Source organism: Bombina bombina, chromosome 2 (genome assembly GCF_027579735.1).
Source record: "Bombina bombina isolate aBomBom1 chromosome 2, aBomBom1.pri, whole genome shotgun sequence".
NCBI lineage: Eukaryota > Metazoa > Chordata > Amphibia > Anura > Bombinatoridae > Bombina > Bombina bombina.
In genome coordinates, this window is record NC_069500.1 from 638144381 (window position 1) to 638168301 (window position 23921).

General features: G+C 39.2%; 1 non-coding gene across 1 annotated transcript; it reads left to right on the top strand.

Moving 5' to 3' along the window:
- The first annotated feature begins 768 nt into the window (after nucleotides 1-768).
- On the top strand, nucleotides 769-840 carry TRNAH-GUG (transfer RNA histidin (anticodon GUG)). Its single transcript has one exon. It is a non-coding gene; the product is annotated as a tRNA-His (tRNA).
- The last annotated feature ends 23081 nt before the right edge of the window (nucleotides 841-23921 follow it).

Sequence of the window (23921 nt, forward strand, 5' to 3'; positions counted from 1 at the left end):
ACTTAATATTCACAACCTGTCCATATTAATTTTTAATTTGTAATGATATGTTTACACAACCTTTTGAAAGGAGGCATGAAATGTGCATATTGTATATGAAGTGCTTTTGTGTTCTACTGCTTAACATTCATGATTTTATTATATATAACATTTTAGATTACAAAAGCTATGCAGTATTTGAAGTTCTGCACACATTCCCTGGTGTTTCGAACAACGATTCAATTTTCCTCCAAATATCTGAATGGGACGCTGTATTACCGACATTACTAAAATCCGTCACTAGGTGGCGCTCTGACATACCGGTTTCACTGCTAAGGAATCTACTATTCATTCATTTAGCTCGGTGGAAATGTGTAAACTGCGCAAATTAAAACTCGCTATCTGTGTTTTGTTTATATGCTGGGTCCAGGTAATTCTTTAGGACAAGAAAATAGGTTGCATGTGATTTTTGTTGACATACATTATGAAAATTCATGAATATGAGACAATCGATATATTTTTCTTAAACAAAAAAGGACTTCACCGTTCGTACCTATCTAAACCATGTGTTATAGTCAGATATATACGCAATAGATAAATACATATTCATATTTAAATATGGACGTTGTCCTCTAACATTACGAATGCTAATGCAAATAAGTTCCCATTGTTTATCAAAGAGATTTAATGGAAACATTGAATTAATTGTCCACTAGGTGGCAGTTATCCATCACAGTCCTTTCTGTAACAGCTGTTGCAAGCAGACAGTATGTGTTTCCCTGGTGGCACGCCGTGATCGTATAGTGGTTAGTACTCTGCGTTGTGGCCGCAGCAACCTCGGTTCGAATCCGAGTCACGGCAGGAGTGAAAGTCTCCTATCACGGCATAGTGGGGGAATTTTTGCAAAACTCATCTTTCCTCGCTGCAATTGTTAAATAAACTGTTTTATAATATTATTAAAATTATGATAGAAAACATTTTGTAAACTTTCGAAATGATCTCTGTGTGGATTCATTTTTATTATATGTAACCTGGCAAAATAATATCCAGATATAAAATTCCGTATACATTTGTTTAACTATATTCCCATTTAAAACTTTTTATTTATACATGCCATAGCCCTGCCCTTCATTTTGACAGTATGCTAGTGAAATCATATAGCGAAGGCAAGGCAAGGACCCGTTCTGAAGAAAACTTCACATCCATGTGGTTAACTGGGATTGTAATGGCAATAGATAACGAGATTTCTTGACAGATGTACTGAATATGTGAGAAGGGAGTATGAGTTATTTATGGGACAAGTGTCAATACATACTGCAATGTTTATTAACCCTTTTAGTGGGCATTAAACTGCTAAGTACAGTACTGCTACCTACACTAGTATAGTTATTACTCACTATACTAATGATTTGCCACCTGCTGGTTGGTGAATTTCTACATCTTTATACTGGGCACCACCATTTTGAAGCATAACTATTCTTGCATTTTAGTACACAATCCGTGCACATTCACAGATCAGAACTCTTCTGCTTTCTACTGTGAAAATTAACCAAAAGTGCAAGGTACAATGGTGGAGCCCAGTATAAAGATTTAGAGCTTTACAGGATGGCTCCTCTAATTAGTTTAAATTATTCCCCCCCCCCTGTTATCTAATTTTCATTCTCTTGATATCCTTTTTTGAAAAGCATATTTAAATAGGCTCAGTAGCTGCTGATTGGTGGCTGCACATAGATGCCTCGGGTGATTGGCTCACCCATGGCCATTGCTATTTCTTCAACATAGGATATCTGATCTGAAGAATGAAGCAAATTAAATAATAGAAGTAAATTGGAATGTTGGTTAAAATTGTATCCTCTGATTCATAAAAGAAACATTTTGGGTTTCATGTCCCTTTAAATTCAGAGAGCTGTAGGTACAGGAGGAACAACAACACCACGGTGAGTAGCAGCCTTGGCTGTTAGTGTAGTTGTATACAGCACTTTAATGTCCCTTTAAGTGCAGGTGAAGGCACGTGGTTGACTGGTCATAATCCGAATGCCTTTAGTGCAGATGATGACCATGTTTTCTCACCCTGAGGGGGCTGTTACAGAGCTAATCGTAGCCCCCCTGCACCTTAGGCCATTATGAGGTGACCAAGAAGTTCAGCATTGCTAGAATTATGCCTGTGATGTCACCAAAGTTAGGTGTGGTGACATAAAAAAGTATTGAAAAGCTGGGCTGCTTCACAGAGAAGAAGAAAGATGTTTAGGGGGTTGTATTAAAAGCCTAAATTGCACAGTTTGAAAGGCAATCGCCCCCCCCCCCCCCATAAAACACTTTTTGCAGGATTGGGGTCTCTAGAGGCTTTCAAAAGGTTTAGAGACCCCCAAGGTTTTAAAACCCAGAAGCACCTCTTAAACATAAAGCCCATGTATAGTTTGTAATAGCCAGGTGATCACTGATCTAATAATGGTAGCTTGGTAATCATAAGATTTGAATTTATTGTCATGGTAGCCCCCATGTTCAGATCAAAGTTCAATAATTATACTCAAAGGCCCATATTTACCAGCCTTTGAAATTTAGGTTACAATTTATTTAAAGTCAAGTGATCACTGAGGTGATTGGGTTTTCCCTAGCTGGAATTTAAACTGATCAGGTGTACAGGCTGAGGCCCCAGGGGGGGAAATACTATTGGTGCAGCGGTACCAGGGCCCAAGTGCTGGAGGGGCCCATAGCAGCCAGTCTGTACATAGGAGTGTGCAGAATGGTACAATCCTAAAGTAGGAGAGCCTTTTATTAGCCTTTTATTAGTGCAGGTTGCAGGTCTATTTACCTATCTATCCTTAAAATCATTATACAGGGCCGCATGTGTATTATTACTTACTACTGAGATACCGCTGGGGAGCTGAAAAAAAATACGTTTGCACCAGGGCCTTCTTTTGATTAGGTTCACCGTGTGTGTCACTGTCTGTAACGATATTCGCTGGTGCCAGTGGGAGGTGTGGGAGGGGGGCAGCACAGCTTGATAGGGGGTGGAAGGGGGAGAGGGGGATGGGGCCTCAAACTAGGCAAACTTTGTCTTGGCAAGAGGTATGGGGCAGGACCCTACACTATGGAACATTGGTTGAAAGGAGAGGGAGGGATGGGGCCTTTGCTACTAAAATAAAAATAGAGGGGGGAGGCAGACCATATGCTACAGAAATATAGTGATCATATACAGACCCCTACACTACAGGAAAAAAATATTAATTAATTAAACAAAAATACTATAAACTGGGCACTGACAGACAGATGCCAGTGCATAAGGTGGCTGCCACTAATGGGCTAGAGAGTTGTTTGGGAGAGATCAGGGAGGTGAAGGGGTCCCTATACTTCAGAAATAAAAAGGAAAAAATGCCTAAACTGCATACTGGCAGACTGTCTGCCAGTAGCTAAAATGGTAGTGAGGAGTGTGGGTGTGGGGGAGAGCTGTTTGGGAAGGATCAGGGAGGTGGAAAGTGTCAGGCAGGAGAGTAATCCCTAAATTACAATACTATTACGCTTACCAGTTAACTACTAAACCCCTTTCTGAAGTGTGGTGCGCAGCTGCAATTAGCGGCTTGTAATTACCAAAAAGCAATAGGAAAGCCATGTATGTCTGCTATTTCTGAACAAAAAGGATCACAGAGTCCTCACAAAAGGACTGAACCAAGTAGCTGCAAAGAAGCTGCCTGGTGGGGAGGTTATTCAAACCCCTTGATCTCAGTTCTCTTAGCAGCTACAAACTTCCAAGTCAGATGATCATTGTGGTAACAGTGAACACCTTGCGAGAAACAAGTGCTTTTATTTCTGTACTGTACAATGGGGCCTCTCTAATTAATATATAATCCCCAAAAGCCTGTATGGGCCCCTATTTCACAGGTGCCTACCCTTGATTTGACCAAAAATAGGGTTTAAATGTAGGTAGCCAAAAAAAAAAAAAATTGGCTCAGCACTGGGGTCAAAAAATGTTTAGAAGTGAAAGGGTTACAGACCTAAACGTCCCTTGGAGGTGCCTTCCGTTTGATATAATGGGACTCCGTAGAAAGCAGCATCTTGCAAGAGACTGTGAGGTTAACCATGGAGCACACTGCACTATTAAAAACTCTCTTTGAAAGTGCAACTCAAGATGTGATTTTGCAAATGAAGTTAATTTGTACACGATTATAGTCATAAATACATTATTTTCCATCCTTTTAATATTTTAAGATATCCTCATTAGCAAGCAGAGGTTGCTGTAATGGAGTGCCAAGGTAAAAAGGATAGAACAAACCATGAGAGCTCTAATAATACTTAAAGGGACAGTCTACTCCAGAATTGTTTAAAATGATAGATAATCCCTTTATTATCCATTCCCCAGTTTTGCATAATCAACATGGTAATATTAATATACTTTTTACCTCTGTGATTACCTTGTATCTAAGCCTCTGCAGACTGCCCTTATTTTAGTTCTTTTGACAGACTTGCATTTTAGCCAACCAGTGCTGACTCCTATCTAACTCCACTCCACTCCGTTATTTATATGAAAAACATGAACTTATGCCCTCTAGCTGTGAAAAACTGTAAAATTCATTCAGATAAGAGACGGCCGTCAAATGCTTAGAAATTAGCATATGAGGCTACCTAGATTAAGCATTCAACAAAGAATACCAAGAGAACAAAGCAAATTTGAGGATAAAAGTAAATTGGAAAGTTGTTTAACATTGCATGCCCTAGCGGAATTATGAAAGTTTAGTTTTGACTAGACTGTCCCTTTAAGTGAATACAATGTTCAGTCTAAAGTCTGGTTTTTAAAAATTTGATTAAAAACAGGGGCACTTTAATTCATCAAAATTTACATTTCAATCCTGTTGTGAAAAAAAACTTATCTTTTAATCTTGACAGCAGCTCCAGCTTCCTCTGCCTGTCGCAAAGTCTCTTCCTGGGTCTAAAACGAGGGATCTGGCTTCCTCCAATCACGGCGTTGAATCAGACACTGATTCCCCCGGGGGGGAAGCCGTGATTGGAGGATGACCTATCCATCATTTCTGACATCAGAAATAGCTTCCGACGACCGGAGTGAAATGTAAATTTTGATGAATTAAAGTTGTGATGAGAGCAGGATGTGATGTCACTAGTTGGGGGCGGGGCTTAGGTCCGGTAGTCTGTGTCACAGTTAGTTAGTGAAATCAACCTGATATGTCTTGCATCTCATGACATGGTGTCAGAAGTTCTGGCCTGCGCTTCTGTTCCTGATTGATTGCAATGTCAAAGTTTACCCCACCTGAGCCTTTTGACTTCTCTCAGCCTGCAGCTTGGCCCACATGGCATCAGTGGTTTCAGCGCTTCAGGATTGCTTCCAAACTGAACAAGGAGAGTGGTGATGTACAAGTTAATTCTCTTTTATACTCTATGGGGAAAGATGTGGAGCCAGTGTTCAATGCTTTTACTTTCCAAGAAGGGGAAGAATTTGACTTTGATATAGTTATGGATAAACTCAGTGCCCACTTTGTGCCCAAAAGAAATGTGATTCATGAGAGTGCTTGTTTTCACCAACGTAATCAGCGTGTGGGAGAATCTGTGGAGTCATTTGTGTGCAGCCTGTATGAATTAGCTGAATTCTGTGAGTTTGGTGTTGCTAAAGAAGAGCAAATCAGAGACAGAATAGTTATTGGAATTGCAGATGCTGAAGTCTCCCTGAAGCTGCAGTTAGAGCCTGATTTAACATTAGATGGGGCTATTAGGATGGCCCGCCAGAGTGAACTGGTGAAAAAGCAGAGTGCTGATCTGAGGTCTGAGAGTATTGTGGATGAAGTGCAACAGTCCAGGAAAACTGCTAGTGAAAGGCACAGTGTGAGCGGTAGATCTAAAATAATGGAAAGGCCTAGAAGTGGATGGGCGCAACATGCCCGATGCACACGGTGCTACCGTGCCCATGATCAGAGTGTTATATGCCCGACCAGAGATAAAAGATGCAGAAAATGTAACAGAATGGGCCATTTTGAAGTGGTGTGTAAAACTGAATACATTAAGGAGATGCAGGTGGACAGTGACCAGGAGGGTCAAGAAGTGTCTTTTGTGGGGTCCGTTGTGGAACGGCCAAGCTCAGAGGAAGATTGGAAAGTTACTTTTATTGTAATGGGAGCCAAAGTTGATTTTAAGATTGACACAGGAGCAGATATCACTGTAATGTCTTTTGCTGAATTTATGAAACTGCCTCAACAGCCCCAGCTGGCGAAGGTTACTATAAATGTCCATAGTCCTGGTGGCCGCATTGATTGTGTGGGGAAATTTCTTGCCAGCTGTGAGTACAAGCAAAGAAAGTTCACCATGTGGGTGCATGTGATTCGAGGTCAGTGTGTTAACAATTTATTGAGCAGAAAAGCAGCCTGTGACTTGGGCCTCGTGGCCAGAGTGAATGAGATTTCCGAAGATATGTTTGGCGAGTTGGGCCTATTGAATTGCAAACCAGTCCGTATAGCACTTAAAAGTGACGCAGTCCCATACAGTATTTCTACTCCCTGTAGAATTCCGTTCCCGCTCATGTCTCAAGTGGAGAAAGAGCTTATGCGCATGAAGTCTATGGGGGTTATTGAAGAGGTTGTTGAAGCGACTGATTGGTGTGCCCCCATTGTTCCAGTTGCAAAGAAAAACGGAAAGGTGTGCATCTGTGTGGACCTGAAAAAGTTGAATGAGGCAGTGAAGAGAGAGAGATTTGTGCTGCCGACATTAGAAGATATAGCTCCAAAGTTGGCTGGGGCGAAGTTCTTTTCCAGATTAGACACTTCTAGCGGCTTTTGGCAGATCCCCCTGGATCCAAAGTGCCGCAAACTGACTACCTTTATCACACCGGTAGGTCGGTTCTGCTTCTGCAGACTCCCCTTTGGGATATCCTCCGCTCCTGAAATCTTTCAAAGGGAAATGAGTTCTCTCCTGAGTGACCACGTGGGCACAGCGGTCGTCATGGATGACATTCTAGTGTATGGGTCTACAGTGGAGGAGCATGATCAGCGTTTAAGTTGTGTGCTACAGGCTATCAAAGAGTCTGGGCTGAAGCTGAATAAAGAAAAATGTCATTTTAGGAAAACTGAATTATGTTACTTTGGGCATATCATCAACGGGGATGGCATCAAGCCAGACCCAGAGAAAATTTGTGCTATTGAACAGATGAAAAGTCCTTCTGATGTACATGAGCTGAGACAGATATTGGGCCTTGTAAATTACGTGGGCAAATTTCTTCCAGATTTATCAACAGTTTTACACCCTATCACATAGTTGCTTAAGAAAGACGTTGCTTGGGTCTGGGGACCTTCACAAGAAAAAGCTTTTCTGCAGGCCAAATCCCAGCTGGGGTCTGCCCCAGTGCTGGGGTTCTACGACCCTTCAAAAAAGACTGTGGTTAGTGCCGATGCAAGCAGTTATGGGTTGGGGGCTGCACTCCTGCAGTTGAATGAAAATAAACTACAGCCCATCGCCTACTGTTCCCGCACACTGACGGCTGCTGAGTCAAAATACGCTCAAATTGAGAAAGAGTGCCTGGCTGCAGTTTGGGCATGTGAGCGCTTTCAGCGTTATCTAGTGGGTTTGGAGAAATTTAGTCTGGAAACTGACCACAAACCGCTAGTCCCTTTAATAAACTCTTATGACATTGACAAAACACCCTTGAGATTCCAGAGACTTTTAATGAGACTGCTCAGGTTCAATGTTCAGGCAGTGCATGTGCTGGGGAAACAACTGGTTGTGGCAGATACACTATCCAGGCTCCCGCTGGCCTCTAAGTCTATTTCTTCAAGGAAACTGGAGAAAATAAAGAAAGAGACATATTTGGACACAGATCTGCAAGAGATTATAAAGTACATAAAAGAAGGCTGGCCCGAGAGCCGGGCAGCCTGGATGTCTTTAAGTGCTTACCAACACTTAAAGTCGCAGCTCACGGAGCTGGAGGGGTTGGTGCTGTTACAAGACCGCATTGTAATTCCTGTCAGCATGAGGAAGGAGATGTTAAACAGGATTCATGATGCCCACTTAGGCATTACAAGGTGCAGAGAAAGGGCAGCTACAGCTGTGTGGTGGCCTGGGATCAGCTCCGACATTGCAAATCACGTGTCTAAATGTGCTTTTTGCCGGGAACGCCGGCCTACTCAGAGAAGGGAGCCCTTGATTTCTACTCCGCTGCCTGCGGGGCCGTGGCAGAAAATAGCTGCTGATTTGTGTGAACTGCATGGAAAAAAATTCCTTGTTGTGATCAACTACTATTCCAGGTATTTGGAAATTGCACCCCTGAATGATATCACAAGTCAAGCCGTTATCATTCGCCTGAAGAGCTTGTTCGCCCGGTGGGGCATTCCAATGGAGCTGGTGAGTGATAATGGTATGCAGTTCGCTTCTACAGAGTTCAGTGCTTTCAGCAGGGAATATGACTTTGTACATTCCACGTCAAGTCCACATTATCCGCAGGCCAACGGAATGGCTGAAAGGGCAGTTCAAACAACAAAATTCATTCTAAAGCAATCTGAGCCGTACCTGGCCCTCTTGTCATACAGGGCGACGCCCATTCAAGCTACCAGGTTTAGCCCGGCACAGCTGATGCTAGGACGCCAGATTCGCACCACTTTAGCCTCAGTGGATGTCTTCAAGCCGCCTGGCCCTGTTCCTCGGGACGAAGTCCTTAGGAGGGATGAAGAGGCCAAAAAGGGTTATCGTTTCTTCTACGACAGGAGACATTCTGTCAGGCCCTTACAGGAACTGAATGCGGGGCAAACTGTCAGAATTAAACTGGATGATGAGAAGAAATGGAAGACGCCTGCTACGGTAGTTGGCTGCTCTCCAGAACCAAGGTCTTATACAGTCCTTACTGAGGGAGGGACGGTTACACGCCCTAACCGAAGACATCTTCAGCCTGTACCTGCGAGTCTGGAACTGGATGCCTCAGTACCACCGCCGGTGGGATCCCCTGTTCTAAGAGAGGTGCCTTCCCCTCAGCAAGATCACAGCAGGGATATATCTTTGCCTCCAGCGGACACTAATTCACCATCTTCTGTATCAGAGGACAGTTCATGCAAAGTTACATCAAGCGGAAGAGTGATATAGGGACTGACTTTAGCTAGAACAGTGACCGGAAGTATGGGCAGAATAATCCCATGGTCACTGTGTACTAGGGTAGTCTACCCCGATGTCCAAGTCAGGATGTAATTTATGTGTTTATATTTTCTGAACCTATTTGTTTATATATTGTTCGGAAAAAAAATGTTGTTGTGTACTCTGTTCGTATACCTTGTTATTTGTTATATTCAAATGTATGCTTCGCCTTTGAAAAAGGGGAAGATGTGATGAGAGCAGGATGTGATGTCACTAATTGGGAGCGGGGCTTAGGTCCGGTAGTCTGTGTCGCAGTTAGTTAGTGAAATCAACCTGACTAGATGTATCTGTTTCTGTGCTCTGTAATAAAATAGAGTTGTACCATCATTGCTGGGTCCTTCATATGTCTTGCATCTCATGACAAAAGTGTCCCAGTTTTTAATCGAATTTTTAAAAAACGGGCACTTTAGCATCAAAATTTACATTCACTTTAACTCTAGTAATTTGCAAACTAATCTATTTAGTTATTCTTGTTGCATGTCCCAGTGATCTATAATGTTAATATTTTCCCTTCTTTAATTGCAGCAATTTGCAGGTGTTACCAGCATAAATAAAATGTATACAGTTCAACAATTATGCACGTCCTATTTATTTTGTTCTGCAGTATGGTCTTTATTTAAATAAATAAATAAAACAAATAAAAAAAGTTTTTATATATATATATATATATATATATATATATATATATATATATATATATATATATATATATATATATATATATATATATATATATATATATATATATATTATATATATCACATACGGAAAATAATAATAGAACAGGTTTCCAAAAGCTCTCCCGTTTGCCGTACTAGGAGACTTTCAATCCTACCATGACTCCAATTTGAACCAAGGTTGCTGCAACCACAACACAGAGTACTAACCACTATACGATCACGTTGTGCCACTAGGGAGGTGCTAGCAAGTAAGAATATATTACTATTATGAATGTTGAGAGGTTTTCTCCATGATCAATTTCACACAGTTTCTTGTGATTATGTAAATTATAGTGAAACAGAAATATTAGGTAGAGTTCATTGAGTTAAAGTAGCTTTCATTGCAGCTAATCAGTATCATGCTCGCTAATTACAAAAAGCCCTACAGGCATCTTATTAAAATACATAAATTGCGCTACTACAGAAACATGAGTATAAGGTCATTTAGCGTTGCTTGAATTGTGTCTCAAGAAGGTCTGCCGTTCATGACAATGGTTTCCGTTCATGACAATTATTTCTCTAGTTAATGAGCACGGTATTAGCAAGGAGCAGTTACTGAGAACCCTCCCACTAGCAGAGCGCCACGCTGAGTCAGCGTCATGGGCTGTCTACTGGTAAAGTGCTAGCAAACCGTCATTACTTGCTCCCTGATTTTCTCTTTTTAATTGTCATAACTTATTGTAATGTGCCCACCTGAAGTTAGACACTTTCTCGTTATTTGTTATTCATTATTCAAAATCTAATGGGGATTTCCATGTTAAATAAAAACAAAGAAAAAATATAAAAAATAAGCTTTGTGTCACTTAACGACTAATACCTGTAATGTTATTAACATGTCATGTGATGTGTTTGTCAATTTGCATACAGAATGTTGATTGGCTGTTGGTGTTTCTACCATATATGGTAACAAGTTTAGTTAGGATAATAAACAGTTAGTGACTAGATGCAGATCTGTGTTCTCTGAGTTATTCCTTGGTAAGACACTAATTTGAGTGACTATACAAGAACAATACATGGTGTCAGAAACTGGTTTCTTTCTGCAAAATGGATTTATCAGGTGTGCCTATGCCACAGATGGATTGGAACTCAAAAAATTTACCAGATGTATGGAGGAGATTTCGCCAGCATGTACAGCTCATATTGTCTGGCCCTCTCTGTGACAAGCCTGAGGAAAACTTGTGCAGCTACTTGCTTCTCCGAGTAGGTGAAAAAAGGAGAGATGTTATAATACTTGGAAATTAACATTTGAGGAGTCTAAAAAGTTGAAGTCTTATTATGACAAATTTGAGGAATATGTTATGCCCAAAGCTAATCCAATCTTTGCAAGATACAAGTTTCATGAAAAAATGCAGGGGGAACATGAGACATTTGAACATTTTGTAACAGAGCTTAAATTGCTTGTAAAAGACTGTGGATATGTTAACAGTGATGAGATGGTACGACACCGCATTGTTTTTGCCACTAATTCTCCAAAAGTCAGAGAGAAATTACTTAATCAGGGTGCTGATCTGACACTTGAAAAAGCCATTGATATAGCCCGGTCGCACGAAATTGCACAAGAGCAGCTTAAGACAATAAACTCACATGCAATGGCAACCCAGAGCCAGTCAGCTCATGCAGTGTTTAGTAAAAAAACAGCATCAGCCCAGCAAAAGCATTGGACAACTGTGAAAGGAAGTGACAGGAGCATCACTAAAGACAGGCTATGCAGTCGTTGTGCTCTTCAACACAGCCAGGAAGACACGTGCCCTGCAAAAGGACGTCAGGGCAAAATATGCAATAAATTTAACCACTTTGCAAAGGCATGTAAGTCAAGGCCGCCAGATACACGTAAAACTGTACATACAGTTCAAAACACAAATATTGAAGAGCTGGATGAACTGTTTATTGATGCAGTTAACAAAGAGCACAAAGACAAAGAATGTGAACAGGCTTTCGCAGAAATTGAGTTAGGTGCACAAGCAGATAAAGTCAAATTTAAATTAGATACTGGTGTTCAGGTAAATATAATTCCTACCAACAGATTTAAAAATCTCTTCAGTACTGTAGCACTGAAGCCCACAGCACACCGTCTTACAGGCTATGGTGGTGAGCCGCTTGATGTTAAAGGGACCTGTCAGTTAAAATGTAAATACAAAGACACTAAAACTGTGCTTGAATTCTACATTGCCAACACACACGCCCCACCTATACTTGGTTTGAGAGCATGTCTAGACATGGGGTTAATTAAGCTTGTCTTCTCAGGTTGCGCAGATGTAGATAAACCCTGTACTATAATACAGGAATTTTCTGATGTTTCTCAAAGCATTGGACAGTTTCCAGGTGAATGCACTATACACCTACACCCCACAGCCGTCCCTGTTGTATACCCACCCAGGAGAATTCCATTCATGCTGCGTAGTCACCTCAAGGAGGAGCTAGACAATATGGAAAAATCAGAGATTATTGTTAAAGTGCTTGAACCCACTGACTGGGTCAATGCCCTGGTAGTTGTGGAAAAACCCTGCACTGGAAAACTCAGGGTTTGTTTAGATCCCAGAGACTTGAATAAAGCAATCAAGAGGCCACATTACCCTCTTCCAACTCTGGATGACATCACTCCAAAACTTGCTGGAGCACAATTCTTCAGTATACTGGATGCAAAATCTGTATACTGGGCGATCAAACTCTCAAAAGAATCATACAAGCTAACAACATTTAATACAGTGGCCGGAAGGTACAGATTTCTCCATTTACCCTTTGGACTGATTTTAGCTCAAGACGAATTTCAGAGAAAGATTGATGAGACTTATGAAGGGCTTGAGGGGGTGACAGCCATTTTTGACGACATACTCGTGTTTGGAAAAACAAAAGAGGAACATGATGCAAACTTGCATACCGTACTGAAGAGAACCCGTGAAAAAGGAGTACGCCTTAACCCAGAGAAAAGTGTGATATGTGTTATGAAAAAAGTTAGATACTTCCTTTTTGAAATACTGTAAATTGAATACTGTTGTAGATATAAAGGGATCATTTTTTGTACTGTAATTTTCTGTGAACTGTACTCTTTTGAACAATTATTGATTTTAATATTGATGCATATTGTGTTTTTCAGGTTAATATAGATTGATAAGATGAGATGTGCTTTAACCACTAGAGGGAGTATGGAGAAATGTATCATAATCTGTATAGGAGGGGTTAATAATAAGTGCAACACCTACACAGGTAGTAGAAACCCCGCCTCTTGTGGCTATATAAAGGGTGGTTCTGAGCATATGTGTATACAACATGATTAAGGTCAGGTGCTGACCGAAACGTTGTTTGTTTTCTTATGATGTCTCTAATTAAAAGTTATTGAAGTATCCACAATTTGGTGCTGCTGTTTACTTCTACAAGCTGTTATCTATTGGGTTAGTGCATGAACCCCTGCAGCGTGCACCGGAAGTCTGATGGTGAGTGCTGGGCTTACTCTTTATTTACATTGTAGGGAAACATATTGGATCTATACTTTACAAACATTAATCCCACTAGGAATGAATAGGGAGATAGACTGGCAAGTTACTTTGTAAGAAGGTCTGGTTATGAAAATAATTAGATACTTCCTTTTTGAAATACTGTAAATTGAATACTGTTGTAGATATGAAGGGATAATTTTTTGTACTGTAATTTTCTGTGAACTGTAATCTTTTGAACCATTATTGATTTTAATATTGATGCATATTGTGTTTTTCAGGTTAATATAGATTGATAAGATGAGATGTGCTTTAACCACTAGAGGGAGTATGGAGAAATGTATCCTGATCTGTATAGAAGGGGTTAATAAAAAAGTGCAACACCTACACAGGTAGTAGAAACCCCACCTCTTGTGGCTATATAAAGGGTGGTTCTGAGCATATGTGTATACAACATGATTAAGGTCAGGTGCTGACCGAAACGTTGTTTGTTTTCTTATGATGTCTCTAATTAAAAGTTATTGAAATATCCACAATTTGGTGCTGCTGTTAACTTCTACAATGTGTCTCAGAGGTCAGTTATTTTGGGCACAAGCTAACACGCGAAGGCATCAAACCTGATTCGGAGAAGATAAATGCCATAAAAGATATGCGTCCTCCCAAGAACAAGTCAGAGCTGGAGACCATCCTAGGTATGGTTAATTATCTGTCCAAGTTCGCACCAAACTTATCTGAGATTAATGCGCCATTGACGCAGCTTCTGAAACAGACAAATGAGTTTGTATGGGACGAAACTCAAGAAAAAGCATTTGATAAAATAAAAGAGCTGAATACAAAGGAACCTGGTCCCATTCTATGTTACTACGATCCTAGCAAAGAGCTCTGCCTGCAGGTTGATGCGTCAAAGAGTGGCCTAGGTGCTGTATTGCTCCAAGAAGGTAAGCCAATTGCCTATGCTTCTAAATCTCTCACACCAACAGAAGAAAACTATGCTCATATTGAGGAGTTATATGCTGTGGTGTTTGGATGCAAACGTTTTCACACGTATGTCTATGGCAGAAAGATTGCTGTTGAATCTGACCACAAACCTTTAATACCCATAATGAAGAAACCCCTTGCAGCTGCACCGCCACTACTTCAGGAAATGATCTTGCAGCTACAGAGGTATGACTTTGAAATAGTACATCGTTCAGGAAAAGATATTCCAATAGCCGACACCCTGTCCAGGAAATCAATACCATACAGACTAGAATCACTGAATGAAGGAATGGATGCACAGATTCACACAGTCATAACCAATCTCCCTATTAGTGACAGGAAACTGTCTAACATTCGAACAGCTACAGAACAGGATCCTCAACTTATTATGCTGAAAAACATAATCAAATCTGGGTGGCCTAACTTAAGGAAAAGATGTTCTTCCAGCCTTATTGAATACTGGAATCACAGAGATGAAATTTCAGAGATTTAAGGGATCCTATTCAAAGGCGAGAAAATCATTGTCCCAGGTGTGCTGAGGCCAAACATGCTAGAGCGTATACACACTGGGCATATGGGAATTGAGAGGAGTAAGCAAAGGGCCAGAGACATATTATTTTGGCCAGGAATGAACAAACAAATTGAGGATATGGTCGAAAAATGCCCTAACACCGAAAGTCTAACCCTAAAGAGCCCATGATCTCTCATCAGATTCCAGAGCGTATATGGCAAATCATTGCAACAGATCTTTTTATGTGGAATGGTCAGGACTACTTAATCACTATTGATTACTACAGCAGATTTTTTGAATTGGAAAGACTCCACTCAACCACATCAGCGACCATAATCCGCAAGCTAAAGGCTATATTTGCAAGACATGTTATTCCTGAAAAGGTAATTTCAGATAATGGTCCGCAATATAAATCAGGTGACTTTGAAAACTTTGCAGTTCTTTGGGACTTTGCACATGTAACATCCAGTCGCCACCATCCACAAAGCAATGGTCTTGCAGAAAAGACAGTGCAAACAGCAAAGACCATACTAAACAAAGCAAAAACTGAAGGAAAGGACCTGTACCTCAGCCTGCTGGAACACAGGAATACCCCTGTGGATGGATTCAAGTCTCCCTCCCAATTGCTCATGCGTAGACGTCTACGTTCTATCCTACCTACAACTGGGGAACAACTGCAGCCTCAGGTAGTTGATCAAAAATGTGTGCGTGCCAAAAGAGAACATAAACAAGCTAAACAAAGACATTACTATAATCGCACTGCACAGCCTTTGTCCAAAAGACAAAAGAAGACACAGAGCGCATCCCACTCTAAGTGTAACACCGTATTTAATGGAACAGAAATCAAAGTGTATAAAACACATGTACAAAATTAACAAAGTTAAAAAGCACTATCACCAAGTTCGGGTCCTTTACTTCTGATGCTTGTGGGTGTGTTCTCCGTCACCCTGTCGGCTGTGTCCTCTGGAAAGCTTCCGGAAGGCCGTGAGGGGACTCGCCGTGTCGGGGCATACTCTGTAGTCAACACCAGAGTTGCAGTGTCCCGGATGAGGTGTTAGTGCGGCCTCAACGCGCTTCTTCAGGCTGCGACCTGACTTTTTCAAGAGGAAGTATAGCACTGTATAGTTGTGGATCCTTTTAAAAGACCCGGGTCAGGCGCGCCTCCTGAGGAGATGATTTCATTGGCTGTAAGTTTGTCAATGACCTGAAAGCGAGGCTGCACATTCCTATAACACCGGTCTGGTCTTTTTTTGTAGTATCCACTGGATCAAATACATATGTAACATACATTAAGAGTATTCATTCATAGAATCAACTATAAACATGGTACATTACAATTTGAAATTAATTAATAACAAATAAAAAGCATACTCATTTGATTAAAATTTGTATAAAAAAGTGAAACAAGCATTATTTACAATCTATTTGGTACTTAATGAAATTTCAATGAAATTTTAGCAAAGAATTCTTTGATATCTCATCTACATGTCGATATTATAATGTTAAAACCTCCTTGAATGTGTACTCATTACCAGGGTATATTTATACTGAGAGCTGACAATTTACAATTAATACGAAAAATATGAATTTAAAATTAAATCGATTGAATAAATTCTTATATATACCAATATGAAATAATGGGTAATAAATATGAATGTAAAATACCGAGTGAAAAATACATACTAAAATGAGAACAATCTAGATATGGAATTAATAAATCTAAAACATTTTTTTTTTATGTTTATCTATAACAAATTTGAAATTTAAAAGTATAAGAGGGATGACTCAGAAAGCAACTTCATTCTGTATAGATGGGTTACTACATAAAGGCTTGTAAATCTAAATCGATGTTTAAACCTTTAACACTGGAAGTATTTAGACTTTGGAGTTTGTGAATCCAATAGGTTTCACGTTGGCGGGGACTCATGAGCCTGTTTTTGCACTCTGTAGGAGCAATCTAATCTAACACCATAATTCTTAATTCAGAATTATTGGCATTATGTTGGTTTATAAAATGATAGGGGTGGTTGTCTACTTTGTTCTTAATATTATTGAGATGTTCACTAAACCTGTTCTTTATGATTCTTTTGGTACGCCCTACATAGACGCAATGGCATTCGCACATGAGCAAATATACTACAAAAGAGGATTTGCAGGAAAATTTGTGTTGCACTTTGTATGATTTTTGGCCCTTTGCATCTTTAAAGGTGTCACCCTTGATGATACGATTGCACATATTGCAATTTTTTATACCACAAGGCCAGGTACCATTAGTTCTACTTAGCCAATGTTTTTTATCAGTGGATATCGGTTTTGGTGTTCCTTTAAATTTAGAAGGTGCTAGTATGTTTTTGAGATCCTTATTTTTCCTGAAAGTCACAGTCGGTCTATCAGGTAAGACCCTACTTAGTATTGGGTCTAGGGTAAGCACTTTCCAGTGCTTTTTCAGAATATTTTCTATCTCCCTACTCCCCTGACTATATGTGGTAATGAATCTTATGTTCTCCTTAAACTCCGAATCCCGCTGCATAACCTTTTTTTTGGGTTTATTATTAGTATCTAACATGGACACCCTATCCATATTTACCACTTTATTTTTAACCTTTAGCCTTTGTCCACATTGACACAAGACAATGCTATTTGTTTTCAGCAAGCCAGTGGTCAATGGGTGACTGCCACTATTCTGCAGCCTGCAGACACACAAAGATCTTACCTCATCCGCACCAGCAATGATCAAGTTCTCCGTCGCAACCGACGACACCTGATGAAAACTAAATAATCGCAACTAGAAGCACATGAGCCAACCCTTGAGAATCCCAGCACAACCACAAATACACCTGCAATCCCAGAACAACTGAAAGAAGACACTGACAACACTGAAACATGCACAGCAGGTTTTCAATTCACACGTTCTGGTCGTATGGTAAAACCTAGAAACATTCTGGACCTACAATATAAAATATAAATTTGATATTCTAACATTTCATAAAAAAGGAAATGTAATGTTATTAACATGTCATGTGATGTGTTTGTCAATTTGCATACAGAATGTTGATTGGCTGTTGGTGTTTCTACCATATATGGTAACAAGTTCAGTTAGGATAATAAACAGTTAGTGACTAGATGCAGCTCTGTGTTCTCTGAGTTATTCGTTGGTAAGACACTAATTTGAGTGACTACACAAGAACAATGCACTACGAAAGAAGGAGGGGTAGAAGGAGCGCCACAGAGAGGCTTTAGTACATATAAAATACGATATGAACTTAGCGATCAGGTGGGGACTGAGCAAATAGGGAGGTGAAATAACAGTGGATTGAGTGTAAAAATTAATGTTCCATCCCAACCTATACGTCGCTATGAAGTGAGTTCAATTTTGACCAGTACTAAAAATAACTCAGAAGGTGTGTGTTATGAATCTATTCAATTTGATTTTTTAATAAAAGATAATAAAAAGCGGAGTTAAAGGGACAGTCAACCCAAAAATTACTGTTACTTATTTAGATTAGTTAATTAACAATCTTTACATCAAACTCTAGCCCAATTTTTATCTAAATAAACTTTGTCAGAAAATACACTTACTAGATCTCATCTGGCTGTTTTGAAATGGCCACCTGACTCCTCCTTCTCTGACGTCTCCCAAAAGCTTGAACTGCAGCACTTGTACAGGATCCTCTCGTCCCTGTGCGCTCATTTCATTGAGACACTCATATGGCACCCCCCCCTCACTTTCTTTCAGCAGAACGTTCTGTCTGCACTAACACACCCACATTTATATGCAGCACATTATTATTATTATTTTACAAGTAATTTATGTTTGTATAGGACCGGAAAAGCGTTCTTTTCCATGTTTATAAAGGTGTGGTGTGGAGCATGCACTATTGCTATTTAATACTACTGCATGGCTGATGTAAACTGTAGCTGTCTTACCTTTCCTGTCTCTGTATGTAGAATTTTCATAAAGTAAACAGATGCACAGTAATTGCTAAAAACCCGCTTACAAATCGTGACAGTTTCAACAAATAATACCGCATACAGGTAAAAGAGCTGATTAATTTAAGGCCCTTTTAAGGGCTATTGGTAGTTTAGTTTAGGCTAGGGTTTTTTTTATTTTGGAGGGGCTTTTTTATTTTAATAGGGCTATTAGATTAGGTGTAATTAGTTTAAATTTCTGTAATTTGTTTATTATTTTCTGTAATTTAGTGTTTTTTTGTTGTTGTACTTTAGCTAATTTAATTTAATTTAGGTAATTGTATTTAATTTAGTTAATTTATTTAATTATAGTGTAGTGTTACTTAGGTTAGGTTTTATTTTACAGGTAAATTTGTATTTATTTTAGCTAGGTAGTTAATAAATAGTTAATAACTATTTAGTAACTATTCTACCTAGTTAAAAAAAATACAAACTTGCCTGTAAAATAAAAATAAATTCTAAGATAGCTACAATGTAACTATTAGTTATATTGTAGCTAGCTTAGGGTTTATTTTATAGGTAAGTATTTAGTTTTAAATAGGAATAATTTAGTTAATGATAGGAATACTTATTTAGATTTATTTAAATTATATTTAAGTTAGTGGGTGTTAGGTTTAGGGTTAGACTTAGGTTTAGGGGTTAATAACTTTAATATAGTGGCGGCGACGTTGGGGGCGGCAGATTAGGGCTTAATAAATGTAGGTAGGTGGCGGCGATGTTAGGGACGGCAGATTAGGGGTTAATAATATTTAACTAATGTTTGCGAGGTGGGAGTGTGGCGGTTTAGGGGTTAATATGTTTATTATAGTGGCAGCAACGTTGGGGGCGGCAGATTAGGGGTTAATAAGTGTAGGTAGGTGGCGGCGACATTGGGGGCGGCAGATTAGGGGTTAATAAATATAATGTAGGTGTCGGCGATGTTGGGGGCAGCAGATTATGGGTTCATAAGTGTAAGATTAGGGGTGTTTAGACTTGGGGCTCATGTTAGGGTGTTAGGTGTAAACATAAAATACGTTTCCCCATAGGAATCAATGGGGCTGCGTTAGTGAATTATATGCTGCTTTTTTGCAGGTGTTAGACTTTTTTTCAGCCGGCTCTCCCTGTTGATTCTTATGGGGAAATCGTGCACGAGCACGTTACACCAGCTCACCGCTGACTTAAAGGGACACTGAACCCAAATTTTTTCTTTTGTGATTCAGATAGAGCATGCAATTTTAAGCAACTTTCTAATTTACTCCTATTATCAATTTTTCTTCATTCTCTTGCTATCTTTATTTGAAAAAGAAGGCATCTAAGCTAGTTTTTTAGTTTTTGGTTCAGAACTCTGGACAGCACTTGTTTATTGGTCGGTTAAATGAATCCACCAATCAGCAAGAACAACCCAGGTTGTTCACCAAAAATGGGCCGGCATCTAAACTTACATTCTTGCTTTTCAAATGAAGATACCAAGAGAATGAAGAAAATGTGATAATAGGAGTAAATTAGAAAGTTGTTTAAAATTTCATTCTCTATCTGAATCACAAAAGAAAACATTTGGATTCAGTGCCCCTTTAAGCAGCGCTGATATTGGAGTGAGATTTGGAGCTAAATTTTGCTCAATGCTCACTTTTTGTCTTTTAACGACGGGTTTCTGAAAACTCATAATACCAGCGCTGTATGTAAGTGAGCGGAGAGACAAAACTGCTTGTTAGCACCGCATAGCCTCTAACGCAAAACTCATAATCTAGGTGTAAATTTGCAATGTACTTCCATGATTTATTTTGCCTGGTTTTCCTGTAATTTAACTCTAAATATTGTAGTATTAACACACACCTCAGGAAAGCTGAAGTGCATTCCCTGGAATGCGGATCCCTGACACTCTTGTATGCTGGGAATTTATTGGTGTATATATGCAGGAGCTGTTTTATATCTATTTCTAATTGGTCACAGCAAAAAAGTTAAATAAATGAGTTTCAAGAACCTTTCCAAGGGGTGTGTCCCAGCCAGATCTATAAAACAGTGCATGTTTTCTACCTAAATGCTTTTAAAGGGACAGTCAACACCAGAATTCTTGTTGTTTAAAAAGAAAGATAATCCCTTTATTACCCATTCCCCAGTTTTGCATAACCAACACTGTTATATTAATACACGTTTTACCTCTGTAATTACCTTGTATCTAAGCTTCTGCTAACTGCCCCCTTATTTCAGTTATTTTGACAGACTTGCATTTTAGCCAATCAGTACTCACTCCTAGGTCACTTCACGTGCATGAGCTCAATGTTATCTATATGAAACACATGAACTAATGCCCTCTAGTGGTCAACATGCATTCAGATCAGAGGCAGTCTTCAAGGTCTAAGAAATTAGCATATGAACCTCCTAGTTTTAGGTTTTATCTAAGAATACCAAGAGAACAAAGCAAAATTGGTGATAAAAGTAAATTGGGAAGTTGTTTAAAATTACATGACCTATTTAAGTCATGAAAGTTTTTTTGGACTTGACTGTCCCTTTAACACATTTATTTTTATACAGATCTTTTGCAACACAGTGAATTTTAACACAGTGAATTTTAAAGACCGCTAAAGTAAAAAAATGATTCAGATAGAGCACACAATTTCAAATAACTTTCCAATTCACATCCATTATCCAAATATGCACAATCTTTTTATAAGAACACTTTCCTAGGATCGATGCAGTCTTGACCTCCGCACGAACAGGACTGGAACAGCTAAGTTTCGCCAGGGGCTCCGGATTTACTATATAAGTCATTGGAGTGAATGCTGTGATTAGTATTATTATAGAGCACTGTATATGAATATGAAGAGTTTTGAGACTTTATTAGGGGCCAAACTGTTATACATTTGAAGTGACTTTTGTTTGGACTTTCCCTTATCTTGGCAACTGGTTACACTCTATTTTTTTACTTTTGTTATTACAATTATACTGGCTAACCTTTTTCAGCTCCCTTAGGGAATTTGCTTAATCATGGAAGGTTCTTCTCAGTTCTATTCACTACTTCCAGCTACAGCTAGATACTGAGTAGCACAAGAATTGGACTGAATATTCTCTGAGGATAAAGCAGACTTTACCTTGACCTCTCTTTTTGAAGCCATGGAAGCCTCTCTTATCAGAGTAGCCAAACTGCAGTAGGACATTTGGGCTTTAGAATGATACATAACAATACAGGTGATACGCAGAGGTCTTAAATTTCTCACCTTTGACATTAAGGACAAAGATTTCATAACATCATGGAATGAAGTGCTCTCTGAGTGTTCTATATGGTTACTGCATTTGTTGTTACATTACAAGTATGAATTGTTGACTGCTGTCAGGAATAATATTGATGAGTTACAAATTTAATTAAACAAGCATAAAGGGGATTCAGATTTCCCTGTGTTTGCTTTACTGTTTAAAAAAAGACATTAGTAGAAGCCTTCTAGATTGTAAGTTCCCACAGGAATAGGGCCCTTGATTCCTCCTGTATGTGTTTGTAAATTCTGTCCTGTCTCTTAGTCTTAGAAGTTTTATACTATTGTTTTATTTAAATGATCTGTATCCATGGACAGCGCTGCGGAATATGATGGTGCTTCATAAATAAAGTATAATAATAATAATAGTAATAATAAGCCAGTGACGTGCGGTGAGGTCAGTGGCTGGTGAGACACTGGTTAGTATCAGAGTCAGATAGACAAAGATATGAACAAGATAGAGGTTCAATTGTTGAATATTTAACCCCTTAGTGACCAGACCATTTTAAAATGTTCTTTCCATTTGGGACCAGGGCTATTTTTACATTTCTGCTGTGTTTAACTGTAATTTTCCTCTAACTTATTTACTGTACCCACACATATTATATACCATTTTTCTAGCCATTAAATGGACTTTCTAAAGATACCATTATTTTCATCATCTATTCTAATTTAATATATTATTTTTTATAAAATATGATGAAAACATTGAAAAAACACACACTTTTTCTAAATTTGACCCTCAAAATCTGTTACACATCTACAACCACCAAAAAACACCAATGCTAAATAGTTTCTAAATTTTGTCCTGAGTTTAGAAATACCCAATGTTTACATGTTCTTTACTTTTTTTGCAAGTTATAGGGAAATAAGTAGCACTTTGCTATTTCCAAACCATTTTTTTTTTCAAAATTAGCAATAGTTACATTGTAACACTGATATCTGTCAGGAATCCCTGAATAACCCTTCACATGTATATATTTTTTTAGTAGACAACCAAAAGTATTGCTCTAGGCCCATTTTGGTATATTTCATGCCACCAGTTTACTGCCAAATGCGATTAAATAAAAAAAAATTGTTAACTTTTTCACAAACTTTTGGTTTCTCACTGAAATTATTTACAAACAGCTTGTGGAATTATGGCACGCCGCACACATGGTTGTAAATGCTTCTCTGGGATCCCCTTTGTTCAGAAATAGTAGACATTTATGGCATTGGCATTGCTTTTTGGTAATTATAAGTCCGCTAAATGCCACTGCGCACCACACTTGTATTATGCCCAGCAGTGAAGGGGTTAACTAGGTAGCTTGAAGAGAGCTTGTAGGGTTAATTTTAGTTATAGTGTAGTGTAGTAGACAACCCAAAGTATTGATCTAGGCCCATTTTGGTATATTTCATGCCACCATTTTACTGCCAAATGCGATCAAATAAAAAAAATAATTGTTAACTTTTTCCCTAACTTTAGGTTTCTCACTGAAATTATTTACAAACAGTTTGTGTAATTATGGCACACATGGTTGTAAATGCTTCTCTGGGGTCCCCTTTGTTCAGAAATAGCAGACATTTATGGCTTTGGGCTGCTGCGCACCACACTTGTATTATGCCCAGCAGTTAAGGGGTTAATTAGGTAGCTTGTAGGGTGAATTTTAGCTTTAGTGTAGAGATCAGCCTCCCACATGATGTATCCCACACCCTAATCCCTCCTTGACCCCCTTCAAACAGCTCTCTTCCCTCCCCTACCTCACAATTGTCACCGCCATCTTAAGAACTTGCAGAAAGTCTGCCAGTACTAAAATAAAAGGCTTTTTTAATATATAATTTTTTTAATTTTTTTTAAAATTTATTCTGCAGTGTTGGATCGCCTCTTAGCCCCCTTAGCCCCCAACCTCCCTGATCCCCCCAAACAGCTCTAAACCTCCCCCCTCTACCTATGTGCAGCCATCTTGGGTACTGGCAGCTGTTCCTTTCCCTATCCCTTCATCAATGCAATATA